The sequence below is a fragment of the Oncorhynchus clarkii genome, chromosome 14, assembly GCF_045791955.1.
Source record: "Oncorhynchus clarkii lewisi isolate Uvic-CL-2024 chromosome 14, UVic_Ocla_1.0, whole genome shotgun sequence".
Taxonomy (NCBI): Eukaryota; Metazoa; Chordata; class Actinopteri; order Salmoniformes; family Salmonidae; genus Oncorhynchus; species Oncorhynchus clarkii.
In genome coordinates, this window is record NC_092160.1 from 5,614,942 (window position 1) to 5,629,829 (window position 14,888).

The following is a 14,888-nucleotide window of genomic DNA, read 5'->3' on the forward strand; positions in this document are numbered from 1 at the left end:
GATTCCAGGTGGTGTCACAACTGGCTGTTACAACCGGCCGCGCACAATAAGCCCTGCGTCATCCGGGTTTGGCCGGGGTGCTTTACTTGGCTCATTGTGCTGTAGCAACTCCTTGTGGCGGGCCGATTGCCTGAAGGCTGACTTTGGTTGAATGGTGTTTCCTCCGACACATTGGTGCAGCTGGCTTCCGGGTTAGGAGGGCAGGTGTTAAGAAGCGTGGTTTTGTAGGACGCTCTCCCGAGCTCATTGTGGAGTTGCAGCAATGAGACAAGATGATATCACAATAATGGGGAGAAAAAAGGGGTAAAATACCAACAAAAAAAATATATATACACTTTCCCCTTTTGAACTTTCCCTCCCTCCTCATAAACCATGATGTTGACTACCACATATTTTCCCTCAGAAATGTCTATGTCCCAGTTCCTATATATTCTCAGCATTTTGACAAATTCTAAGGGAAAATGTAGAGATGGGTCCACTCAACAGCACTGCTTTATTGTGAAGAATGCACATTCAGTTTGGTATGTACAGATAACTCACAGTACAATGATACAGGATCACCACATGTGCCCATTTCTTGTGTTCTTGTTGTCATTGTGTGTGTGTGTGTGTGTGTGTGTGTGCGTGTGTAGGCAGATCGCTCCAGATTGACTTCAAAATGAGCACTATTACTAACAAGTAGGCTTGGGTTTTGCTACAGCGGTGCGGACATAATCCCATGAGACATAATGGACATAATCCCATGACTCTGAATCCGAATGCTACATGTTATCTCCCAGTGGTAGAAACACATTTTAAATGTTTTGTTTTAAACCTATCCCAAATCCTAACCCTTAACTTAACCATTCAGAATTCATGTCTAACCTTAATATCTTCACCCTATCCAAAACGTTAACCCTTACCTTAAATTTGATGCTGAACAGGAGTCAACACATGGTGTCAAAAACACTTTGAAATTTGACGTTTGGCGCAGTCTAAATGTTATGCTTGGAGAAACGTGGATAAACGTCAGAATCTGAAGTCAAATTGGTTAAATCGTGAGATCTTGTTGGTGTGTGTTTCTCTCTGACTGATCACATGACTTTCCACCAACTCAGTTTATCAATTCAATGTTTGCATTTAAACAAACGTATAAGTGTGTGTAGGTATGTGACTGTGTGTGTGTATGTGAGTCTATGTGTGTGTACAGTATGTGTTCATGTTTAATGAGCAGATGGAAGGTTCATGGCCTTATTTCCCTTAGGGACCTCAGCCGTCATCACTTCAGCTCCTCTGTGGAGGACGAGGGAGTCTCAGAACCTTCTGGGCCTTCCTGAAAGGTGCAAACACAGTTTGTGACATCGCAGTGAAAAGCAATTTACACACACAAAATGAACTGTGTATTAGTTGCTATTAATTCTGATAATCCCGTTAGTGGAAAAAAGGAGTGCAAAGCACGCACACATGCACACGCACAAACGCACACACCTTGACTTTGTCCAGGTCCGGCCCACCGGGAAGGGATTTCTGTGATGAAAGCTGTGAGGAGAAATTTGGAATGGAGAGATTAGGCTAGAGATGAGTCACAGGAAGAAGTACAGAGTTATGAAAAAGTGAATAGAGGTCATGTAAGGCACAACGAGGTGGCTGCTCACCCTCTTGGTGTGCTGGATCTCATCGGTGGATTTGGACCTACTCTTCATCTGTTTCTGGGGGGAGGTGGTGGTGGGGCACTAGACACAAAACACAGAGAGATGGTGTCAATCACAGCTACGCCAGACAGCATACCCTAGGGGCAGTGGTTCTTCGGGAATGGGGATTTGGATGGTATGTTCAAATGCTGGATGGTTTGTGCTTGTACTGCTGTTTTGTCACAACTAGCTAAGATGCTACAGGTGGGACTCACTTCATTGATTTTCTGATCCATGGTTGGGCTGTCTTTTTACTGAGGTTCACAGTGATGACAAAGCTGGGGTTGAGGTTGCAGCTGTACACAAATGATCACACTCTTTTTGTCAATCTGAGGAGGATAAGAGAAGAGTAGCTCATTAGTTCATGCAGTGATCGTCAAAGTCCAGCTGGTGGCGACACTGACCAAGGGAGAGCATTACTCCTTTGCACCTTATTTGGATCTGATTGCTTGTGAGGGTGACAAGTGCTTGGCCCCATTGAAGTATAAAAAACGATATACCAAAATTGTTTTATGAAAAATTAGATTTGTCCCTACTGCTATTAGCCAATGAAAATGCATTGAATAAAAATATTCACTACATGGAACAACAGATAATCCCCCCTAAAAACTCTAAAGGAAGCTCGTTCTGAAATGTCTGTCCTATATCTGAGAGATATAAGAAAGATCAGGAAATGTTAGCTATTTTTTTCTATGTATTTAACCCCTTATTTTTGGCACTAAACAGTCTCCATATATACAGTACTTCCATTCATTTGTTTTCAACTGGTACCGCGGAACCTTCCGACGAGTCTTGTGAGGCCTGTGGGCGTCCAAGAGAAACCCACATGTACATGTTCGAGAGAGTCACACCTTTCCACAGAGGGGTCATATTAGTGCGTACCCCAAACTGTTCGGACGCTACAGACATAAAATGGCAAATCGGCTGTACCTACTTCAGACGAGTCCCAAGAGTCGTAGAGCAAAACGGAGAACACCATCGTGTTCGTGAGAGTCTCAACTCACCTTAGAGGGCTCATAAAAGCCAAACCATTCGGACCCTACAGACGATTTTTATGAGATAATCGATTTTCGGGATGTCTCACGGTCTGACAAACACTGCTCTAGCTCTGTCACCTTTCACCGTAGATGCGGAAGTGCGACATCGACGGATGTGGTGGATTGAGACGCATCCAATGCGTCTAGCTTCAACTTTATGGAAATGTTCGTATTATGCTAATTATACATCGACTCTAGGTTGTTTAATAGACCCTGATGTTTAAAAGTAATCCAGAACACTGAATATAAATGTCCTCCAAAAGAGGAACAATGTACAGTGCCTTGCGAAAGTATGATCCAAAACATAAAGCAAAATCTACAATGGAATGGTTCAAAAATAAACATATCCAGGTGTTAGAATGGCCAAGTCAAAGTCCAGACCTGAATCCAATCGAGAATCTGTGGAAAGAACTGAAAACTGCTGTTCACGGGCCTCCCGGGTGGCGCAGTGGTTAAGGGCGCTGTACTGCAGCGCCAGCTGTGCCATCAGAGTCCCTGGGTTCGCGCCCAGGCTCTGTCGTAACCGGCCGCGACCGGGAGGTCCGTGGGGCGACGCACAATTGGCCTAGCGTCGCCCGGGTTAGGGAGGGCTTGGTCGGTAGGGGTGTCCTTGTCTCATCGCGCACCAGCGACTCCTGTGGCGGGCTGGGCGCAGTGTGCGCTAACCAAGGTGGCCAGGTGCACGGTGTTTCCTCCGGCGCATTGGTGCGGCTGGCTTCCGGGTTGGATGTGCGCTGTGTTAAAGAAGCAGCGGCTTGGTTGGTTGTGTATCGGAGGACGCATGACTTTCAACCTTCGTCTCTCCCGAGCCCGTACGGGAGTTGTAGCGATGAGACAAGATAGTAGCTACTACAACAATTGGATACTACGAAATTGGGGAGAAAAAGGGGTAAAATTAAAAAAAAAAAAAAAGAAAACTGCTGTTCACAAATGCTCTCCATCCAACCTCACTGAGCTCGAGCTGTTTTGCAAGGAGGAATAGGAAAAAATGTCAGTCTCTCGATGTGCAAAACTGATAGAGACATACCCCAAGCGACTTACAGCTGTAAGGTGGAGCTACAAAGTATTAACTTAAGGGGGCTGAATAATTTTGCACGCCCAATTTTTCAGTTTTTGATTTGTTAAAAAAGTTTGAAATATCCAATAAATGTCGTTCCACTTCATGATTGTGTCCCACGTGTTGTTGATTCTTCACAAAAAAATACAGTTTTATATCTTTATGTTTGAAGCCTGAAATGTGGCAAAAGGTCGCAAAGTTCAAGGGGGCCGAATACTTTCGCAAGGCACTGTATATTAACAGCATACATCATATTGTATGTACAGTACATGCAATCTCTCCCTCACCAGGACTGAGTGTTCTGTGGTAGTCTGTCAGTCTCTCTGAGGGAAATGACCTAGATGTGGTTGATTTGAGGCCTAGCTGACTGGACTTTCCCTCTCCTCTCCTCCTTATCCCTCCATTCCAGGGCCTGTCTCTGTATTTGGGAATAATTTGTTCCCTGTGTTATAGAAGTGCTATTATAAACAAGGGCTTGTAGAATAAGGGTCTGTAGACTAGAGTGTTTCATGTGTGTGTTGCCCCAGTGGAACACCCTGTGGCTCAGAGAAAACACTTCCCATCGATTAGTCCACATGACTGACTCAACGACAGCCAGGGTGACACAACATCCGAATAGGACACTTAGATGTGTTTATTACCCTCACACAAAATCATGGACACACACACACACACACACATTTATGGCAGGCCACATACACACATATCGTAACTCACATAAGCACGAACACACACACACACACAGCAAGAGGAATGTCCCCTTACACAGATTTCTGAAATGGTAGGAAAAATCACGCTGGCTGCAACTCTCTCTATTTCTCTCCTTTCACTCTCCTTGTTTCATCCCTCCATCATAATGATTTAGAGATGGGACGAAAGGGCAGCTCTCACAGAATAGGGTTAAAAGGCGGTAGAAATTAGGATTAATAATCCCTGGGTGAGTTATGATGTGAACTGGTGTGTTATGTAATGTATTAGTCTCCCAGTAACAGTCCAACCCCTAATTTGGCTTGGTGACCGAGTTTTGCATGCTTAAAATGTAGGGTCATCATACATATTTAATTTTCTCACTGAGAGTAGAATGTGATGAGAGGCTCTGTGTGATGAGCAAGACAGAGAGAGAAATCCAGAGAGAGAGAGAGAGAGAGAGAGAGAGAGAGAGACTGAGAAAGAGAGAATACATTCATAGATCCGAAGACTGTTCCCTCAATCTGGAACGGCTGTACGGTATGTCACCACCTGCTGTTCTAACTGATGACATCATTAACATGCTGCTAACTATTTAACACAGAGATGATGTCACAGACACTGAGCAGATACCCTTTAGTGCAGTGAGCTGACCTAATCCCAAAATGATTGAAATAATCATATGGCCTTTTCAAAGTCATTAGTCGACCACACATCCTTCCAATAGCAACACTGTGCACGCATCCTCCATAAATAAGCACCTGTCAGAGGCACATAATCACTTGAGATCATTTTTGCCCCAGCCAACCTCCTATGGGGTGCCATTTGCTTACAGTGTTAGAGTGGGCAGAAAGCCCCACAGTTCTGTCTCCGACTGTCACTGATGTGGTTCCAATCCCCTATTAAGTTTTTCTCCCATTAAATGGACAACTCATACCCTATAAACAGGCAGAAACTTGGAGGGTGAAGTAAAGCCTAGCCACCTAACTAGCATATGTGCTAGTGACAATTATATCAGAGAGAAGAGGTAGGAACACATACACCAGTGGCGGTCAATGCCGTTTAGTATATATTTTTTTATGAGCATGGCCTTATTTCTATTACAGCATATTGGATGTCTGTCCTTTATAGTCCATTCACCCAGCTCAATGTAACATCGATAGGTTTAGGTTACTACATGATACTACAATTTCCCCAATACCCATCATGAGGTTACGACAACCTAGCCTATGAATGAAGCCTTACAATGTAGGTGCACAGGTCTAAGACATTTTTTTACACTCTCCAATACACTCTTGACTGCATCAAGCTGATCTAGGTTGTAATCATTAGGGCAACAGTTGCAAACGAGAGTTTATATTGGACACGTTCAGATATGTTTAACCCCGTTTCGTTGCTTTTGCTTCCATTTAAAATACATTTTTCAACAGAATCGGCAGAATGAATATCACACGCAAACACAGTTCACTTTAATAGCAGCCACATTCAAACAGCATGATCACTTTGCTCGTTGTAGAATTCCTTCTCTCATCTGCAAGCTCTTTTCCTCTCACATTTTCCCTTCGCTTGTGGTCTTAACCTCTTACCGACGTGATCCCTGCACAGGAACACCTCAGCGGAAATTTCAGAGCGCCACCTATAGAACTATAGTATATGTCTCGATAAATCTCAAACTTTCATTAAAACACACATGCAAGGTACTGAATTAAAGCTACACTCGTTGTGAATCTAGCCACCAAGTCAGATTTGTAAAATGCTTTTCGGCGAAAGCATGAGAAGCTATTATCTGATAGCATGCACCCCCCCAAAATACCAAAACGTCACCTAAACAACAGATTTTGCGGTAGCCGGCGCTACACAAAACGCAGAAATAAAATATAAAACATTCATTACCTTTGACGAGCTTCTTTGTTGGCACTCCTATATGTCCCATAAACATCACAATTGGGTCTTTTTCCCGATTAAATCCGTCATTGTATACCCAAAATGTCATTTGCTGAAGGCCAGTCAGTTCCTGGAAAATGCCCATTTACAAGACGCAACGTCACTTTTTAAAATGATAAAAGTTGCCTATAAACCTTTACAAATCACTTCAAACTACTTTTCTAAACCAACTTTAGGTATTAATAAATGTTAATAATCTATAAAATTGATCACGGGGCGATCTGTATTCGATAGCAGCAAGTCTGGAAATCATCGTCCATGTTTTCAATTTCACAACATTCTGTGGTGCGCCTCAAGACAGGAAGGGCCTATTCGTGACGTAACCAAGGATATTCGCATATATTTTCTGTCGCCTTAGACAATTCATTGAATGGCGGATGAATATTATTTTTGTGTTTTTGGTAAACAGTTTTACCAGGGATTTTTACTCCTAAACACGTTCTGTTATAGCCACATACCCGATTTAACCAGTTTTAGAGACTTCAGAGTGTTTTCTATACACACATACTTATCATATGCATATACTATATTCCTGGCATGAGTAGCAGGACTTTGAAATGTTGCGCGATTTTTAACAAAAAGCTGCGAAAATTCGCAGCATCTTAACAAGTTGTGCACAACACGTCAGCTGTATGTGACCAGGCAAAAAATACTTTCCAAGCCAAACCTTCATATCATAACCACTACACACAGCTGACATCGTTGTCATCATATTAGCTCATGTCAAAGTCAACATAACTACTAGAACTAAAGTGTTAGTAAACCTGCATCAATCATGCAGTAAGCAGTAAGTCGTTTAGCAGTTACACTGGCAATAAATAAATTAAACCAAAAGCTTACCTTGACTTGGAAGAGTTCCAATGTTAGATAGCCATAGCCAGCTAGCTAACTGTAGTAACCTGGTAAATGTATGTTAAGTATTATGTTTACCAATAGATAGCCGTATTGACTCAATACAGGGTTTGCTTTCCACTATCCGTAGCCTTTAAAATGTCTGCCATATAACCGTGCTCGGAAATGCCTCAGGTAGCTTACGCCAGGTGCATTCCAGTAATGTTATTCTAAATTACAATTAAATATTAAAAGGTACTTACGTGTCCGGTGTCATCAATCTAAGAAGCATCCCAGGTTAATATACATTTGCAGTGGTGTAAAGTACTAAAGTAAAAATATTTGAAAGTACAAATTAAGTAGTTTTTTGGGGGTATCTGTACTTTACTTATATTTTTTACAACTTTTACCTAACTACATTGCTAAAGAAAATTATGTACTTTTTACTCCATACATTTTCCCTAACACCCAAAAGTACTCGTTACATTTTGAATGGTTACCAGGACAGGAAAAGTGTCTAATTCACACAATTATCTAGAGAACATCCCTGGTCATCCCTACTGCGTCTGATCTGGCGGACTTACTAAACACTCTTTATTTGTAACTTATGTCTGAATGTTGGAGCGTGCCCCTGGCTATCCGTAAATTTAAAAAACAAGAATATGGTGAAATGATTTATACTTTTACATTTGATACTTAAGTATATTTCAGCAATGACATTTATTTTTGATACTTAAGTATATCAAATACCAAATATTTTTAGATTTTTACTCAAGTAGGATTTTACTGGGTGACTTTTACTTGAGTCATTTTCTGTTAATTAAGGTATCTTTACTTTTACTCAAGTATGACAATTGGGTACTTTTTTCCACCGCTGCATATTTTGTGACGAGGATGACTATGGATGACCGCGTTGGATTTGTTTGCCACGAATTCAACGGAGTGTCTGGCGTGTAACGCTGGATGTGAGACTGAGCAGTGGAAGAGACTGAATGATTGATTCCCTGGATACGGATAGGACAAATGAATGACTTTGTGAGGGGAGAGAACAATATGCTCACTGCCACCATTTGATCCTAAAAATCAGGAACAGTTCTTTGTCACTAATAAAATAACTGACGCTATACACAAATCCATACTCATAAACGTTTCCGGCGCACAGACATACAGTTTGATGAGAAACCTGCTGAGCCCAGATACAACAGGAGACAAGTAATTTAGAGATATGGTCGATCTATTAAAAGATCACTTCAAACCCAGTGAAATAGTGCAACGATTCAAGTTTAATTCAGGCATGAGAAAACCTACCGAATCGATGCGGGAATATATGGCTGAGTTGAGAAAACTAGCACTGGACCGTAACTATGGGAATACATTATCGCAAATGCCACACGATCGGCTGGTGTGTGTGCCTCGGGGTAGCAGCCAATAGAGATAGTTATCGCTGCAAAGGCAAACACGCAGCGTTTGACTGTAAATTAAAACATGAAAAGTGTTATGCGTGTGGGATAATAGGACACTTTGGGAGGGAGGGCCACAATAAAAAAGCAACGGGCTACAGAAAAGAAAACAGACAGAAGAAAAACTAATACCCAGCGATGCTCTAACTACGGCTCAAATCAAGTTACAGAAAGTGAAAGTGGGTGTCTCAGACGAAGAGCAAGCGTTCTCAGTGTACAGTGTGCTGGAGGCCAATACAGTATGAAAAAAAGTAAAGCCTTTCATTGTGGAAATGGGAATAAATTGATTTAAGGTACTGTTTGAAATAGACACATGATGTAGCATCACATTGATGAACAGGTCCCAATTAAATGAGTTAAGTGCCTAAACTGAGAGACACCCCCATTAAACTCAAAACGTACACAGGGGAGGAAATCACTGTGATTGGAGTTGCTGATGTTCAAGTGGAATATCAAGGGGAAAATTAAAGTATCTTAGTAGTGGAAGATACTGGCCCCAGCTTACTAGGGAGAGAGAGGGTGGTTGGAGGAAATAAATTGAACTGGGCTGAAATCACACATCTCTACAGAGACATTGACATTGCAGCAGTTGCTACTCCCAAATTCTATAGGCCAAGATCAGTTCCATATGCCATGAAGCCTAAAGTGGATGTGGAAATTGACAGACTTAGCAGAGGATATAATTGTTCCTGTCAAGTACTCTGATTGGGCAGCACCAGTTGTTCCCATACTCAAACCAGATGGTTCAATCAGATTATGCGGTGACTACAAGCTGACTGTAACAGGAGTTTCGTCACTGGAGCAATACCCCATACCCAAAGTGGAGGATTTTCTTTCAACGTTAACCTGAGGCAGTGGCGGATTTAGGTATAGGCGACATGGGCAGCCGCCCAGGGCGGCATCTTGCCGGGGGCGGCACAGGGCGCGGCCACAAAAAAAAACAGAATTTGCGCAATTGGTTTTCTATCGCTGATTTGCACATCACGTCAATGATATCATGTCATCGTGTGGGACTGTGGGTCAATTAACCTTGTCGGAGTGGGCTCCCTGATTCTAGTTTGTGAGCAAGGCAGGCTGCTGCCTGGAAAGGTATCCCACACAGAAGTATGAGATGGGGAGGCGGGTGGGGGTAGCTACTAATGCAATTAGTAAAATCAGTCACACTACGAAATTCTACCAAATAAACCATAATGCATTCATAATACTGTGAACATATAGTTTCACAGAAATCATTAAGAGTAATATAAAACCAGTCTGCACACCCCCAAGGTGAATTGGTTTAGTCTTGATACTTGGTTGACAGTGTTGGGGGATGGATAATGTATTGATGCTCGAGTTTCTATTTGTCTTTGTTACTTCTTTTTTATATTTATGAGTCTTATTTTTGTATATATTTGTATATTTATATAGTTTTAAATGTTATGATTATTTATTAGTGTTGTTCCAAATGTCTGAATAAAAATAAACCTTTTTTTGTTCGGGGGGGGGGAGCTGAAGGGGGGGGGGGTCCGCCCAGGGAGCCATACAAGCTAGAACCGCCTCTGACCGGAGGGCAACAGTTCACCTGGGTCACAAGGTGGATGCCAAGTGGTTACACACTGTCAAAGCTAAAGTGAGGGCTGTCGTGGAAGCTCCAGCTCTGACAAGCGTAACAGAGCTGAACTAGTACAATCGCTTCCTCCGTAACATCTCTACCCTCTTAGCTCCACTACATCAACTGTTAAGGAAGGATGTGGCCTGGAAATGGTCAGAAAGACAGGAAGGAGTTTTTGCTAAAAGGACTGGCTGTCACATTCGGAATACAGAGATTCCACAAGTGTTTATACGGTAAAACATCCACTATTGTGACTGACCATAAGCCTCTGATCTAAGCCAGTACCACAAACGGTCTCTCCAAGAGTTCAGCATTGGTCTGTGTGACTCAGGGCCTACGAGTACAGAATTACCTACAAGCCAGGTAGATACCATAGGAATGCTGATGCACTGAGTAGGCTGCCCGTTCCTGAAATCATCACTCAGGAAGGAGAAAATGACCAAGTCTTGATGATCAATTTGTTGGATGAAGCACCGGTGAACACAGCACTAATCAGGCAAAGGATGTGATGCTATCACAAGTGCAGGAATTTATCCTTGAAGGATGGCCTACTACGCTCGCTGCTTGGCCTTGAGTGTTCGAGATGGGTACATTTTGTGGGGTTCAAGAGTAGTTATCCCAACACAAGGGCGGGGTATACTACTGAAGTTGTTGCACCAGTCTCATTCAGGAACGTCGAGAATGAAAGGCCTAGCGAGGTCATACGTCTGGTGGCCAAAGATGGACCAGGATGTGGAAAATGAGGTTTAGCCTGTGTGCAGATTGTCAGAGTAACAGGAGATCACCCCCTACCGCGCCATTACATCCATGAGAATGGGGGGGGATGAGGAAGATTCAAGGTGACGCCATTGAAACAAGTGTCAATATTCTTGTTTAGCTACAGGATCACTACTCAAGCTACAACTGGGTTGTCACCTGCAGAAATGCTGACGTCAAGGAGGTTAAGGTCAACCTTGGATCTCGTCAAGACAGACCTGAAAGTGAAAATACAACAAAAGCAATGGAATCCAAAACAGAATCATGACAACAGAGCCAAACTCAGAACTTTCTCACCTGGAGTTGATGTCTACACATTAAACTATGGATTTAATCTCAAATGGATTCCAGCTACAATTGATGATTGCTCAGGACCAGTGTCATTTACTGTGATCATTGGAATTGCACAGACTAAGGAGACACGTGGATCAGATCTGAGCTCGAATTCCAGTTTGATCTGTGGACTTGGATCAATGCTTAAACAAGCAGGACAGGACATTGGAATGTTCCCCAGAGTTGCAGTTGGATAAACAACCTGAGACCACCAGTCTGGGACGACCACCTGTAAAGTCTCCACAAAATGACTTTGTTTCACCATCAGGTGGTGAAGTACTGGTGGTACCAGCTACACCACCTTTGAGACGCTCTATTAGAGAGAGATGTCCGCCAGACTATTTCAGATCCTAAGGAAAATCATCTTCATAGATGTCCCGAAAAAAAAAGAAAAAAAAATGACGTGATTATGAAAAAATCCTAAATGTTTAGTTGGCAGCCTAGCTCAGAAAGGAATTAAGTTGGGTTATTAAATCTAATCAAAGTTTATTTGTCACGTGCCCCGAATACAACAGGTGTAGACCTTACAGTGAAACGCTTCCTTACAGGCTCTAACAAATAGTGCAAAAAAGGTATTAGGTGAACAATGGGTAAGTAAAGAAATTAAACAACAGTAAAAAGACAGGCTATATACAGTAGCGAGGATACATACAGACACTGGTTAGTCATGCTGATTAAGGTAGTGTGTACATGTAGATATGGTTAAAGTGACTATGCATATACTGTATGATGAACAGAGAGTAGCAGTAGCGTAAAAGGGGGGGGGGGGGGGTGGTGGGTGGCGGGACACAATGCAGATAGCCCGGTTAGCCAATGTGCGGGAGCACTGCTTGGTCGGCCCAATTGAGTTATTATGTACATGAATGTATAGTTAAAGTGACTATGCATATATGATAAACAGCGAGTAGCAGCGATGTACAGTATTAGCCTTAAAGGGGGAATCTACAGTAGTAACCTGGTATATTTATGTTAAGTATTATGTTTACCAAGATGGCACTATTGACTCAAAAAATCTTATCTTACGCCTGGTACATTCCGGTAATGTTATTCTAAGTTACAATTAAATACTAAAACGTACTGACATGTCCGGTGTCATCAATCTAAGAAGCATCCAAAGATACTACACTGACATAGCATCCCTCTCTGTTTGAGCTGGGTGTTTGAGTAGGCTAAACTAGCTAGCTGCATTCCCTAGCTAAGTAAGCAAAAGTAAAAAATATAAAAAAATACAACACAATCTCTCTTTCTCTTTCATTTTTTTAATACATATTTTTTTCCTAAACTTTTCAACTATTGTCTCTTTCAGTGAACTACTCACCACATTTAATGCACTGCAGTGCTAGCTAGCTGTAGCGTATGCTTTCAGTGCTATATTCATTCTCTGATCCTTTGTTTGGGTGGACTACATGTCAGTTCATGCTGCAAGTGCTCTGATAGGTTGGAGGACGTCCTCCGGAAATTGTCATTATTACTGTAAGTCTATGAAAGCGGGAGAGAAACATGAGCCTCCTAGGTTTTGTATTGAGGTCAATGTTCCCAGTGGACAGAAACAACCTATGTACCCAGAGGAGGACAGAAACTATCTGTCCTCCGCCTACACCATTGGGCTACCATACAGAGTGCTGTTAAGGCTACTGTAGACCTTCATTGCAAAACAATGTGTTTGAATCAATTATTTGGTGATCTGGACACCAATGTCACACGCACACACAAAATAGACGAAGCCAAGCAAGATACAGGTGAACATGAGACGATGAGAATGGAACAATCACACAACGTCACACTGAATAACACACCAATCCCAAAGACGTGTCCTATACAGTACACAATCACTGGTCATCAGCTTTACCACACTCAGCCTTATCCACTGTCTCTACCCTCTACTAATCCCGAAACAGGGGCCAGTGCTGCCTCACTTTCTCTGGCATTGTCACAGCTCAGCCAAGCACATCTCATCTCATCTGAGCCTGAATCAGTTCCTTACATCATGCTTCCCCACCATCTTGCTCATTTCAGGTTTACCATACAGAACATATCCTCTTTGCCCTTCACTGGCTGAGCACACTCCCTGCTGCTGTGTTGAACCCATAGTGATTCACTGACCAAGCATTTTACAAGCACTTGTTATCTAATGGATGGGTCTAGTTTTACACAACCCATGCATTCAAATGCATAGCCTAATGACTGCTGGCACAATGAGTATCTCAGCACCCATTAACAAAGGATCGAGTTCGGAAGAAAAATAACAAATGTGCCACACAGTGCAAACTTAGTGATATTCTACCCTCATACATATAGGCAGGGATAATGTACCATAAGAGCTTGAATTTGGATCACATTTTAACCACCGTTGGTATTGTTTTCAAATGACTAAACCTCTCACACGCACACACAGTAAGCTTACCTTTCCACCTGCCTCGTTCTATGGCGCTACCTGGATATTACATATATGTGGGTCTGTATGAGGAGATAAGGCAATTTGGTCTAGAACCTCAATAACTCACAGCATTAAATACAGCTAAGCGTTTCATCCCAAAGAGTGAGAGGTAGAGAGAAACAGACAGAGTGAGAATGAAAATGAGAGGGAGAAAGAGAAAGAGAGAGGAGGGTACATGTAGACCTCAGAACACATGCAGAAATCAGAAGAAAATTACAGATTATTGCAAAACCGAGGGGCAAAAGGATACACACCTTTCTCCTTATTTCTCCTTCCCTTATTCTCTCTCTCTCTCACTCAGTGGAAATGTGCTGGTAGGGAGATAGTGCTCCTCATTTCACTGGTGCACTGCTGCCTCTGACAGTGCACACCCCTCTCAGCCCATTCACTGTTCCACTGACGTGCCAGGCATGCAAGGACGCACACACACACACACACACACACACACACACACACACACACCATAAATAACACTTTATTACTGAAATTGTTTTTCAAGCATTTTTGCAAACATACATGATTGATAACAAAGGACTACATTCTGTGTGCAGTCGAAGCATGACAGTCCTTTAGTACTAGAAATGTCAGAATTTATCGTTTACCATTCCTTTATTTATTTTACACACACTCCCCAGACTACCCACTGCATTATTTGATCAATCAGTCTGGATAGTTTGGCATTGACATTCCTTTCACTGTATGTAAATATTTGCAAAACTATTTCAGTAGAGTGTAAAGGTGTTACGATGCAGGTGGTTTGCAGCTTACCAGCCATAGACCGCCTCGCATTTGAATGTCAGCTTGCCGGAGTAGTCTAGTGAAAGATTCTATCATAATAATTGAATCTCTGATTCACAGACAAGCAATCCCCAGTACCTGCCTCCGTCTGAGAAAAGCATATTCAAAGAGGGAGCACCTTCCAGCAGCAAGTTTATGGAGGTGAAGGATGGTCAGAGTCAATCAGAGCGCAGTCCCAGTGACATGTTCATTTCGGGTGACAACACTGCTATTCATCTCAGGGACCATTAACTCAAATCTTGCTAAATAGCATCAGATGCTCGATTAGAGTTTATGTTACATAG

General features: G+C 42.4%; 1 long non-coding RNA gene across 1 annotated transcript; it reads right to left on the reverse strand.

The window, feature by feature from the left end:
• Positions 1-603: 603 nt before the first annotated feature.
• LOC139365918 (uncharacterized) lies at positions 604-14,145 on the reverse strand. The gene is made up of 5 exons (XR_011626706.1): positions 14,061-14,145; positions 1,886-1,999; positions 1,635-1,712; positions 1,468-1,518; positions 604-1,312 (listed from the first exon to the last, which is right to left on the reverse strand). It is a non-coding gene; the product is annotated as an uncharacterized lncRNA (long non-coding RNA).
• Positions 14,146-14,888: the final 743 nt, after the last annotated feature.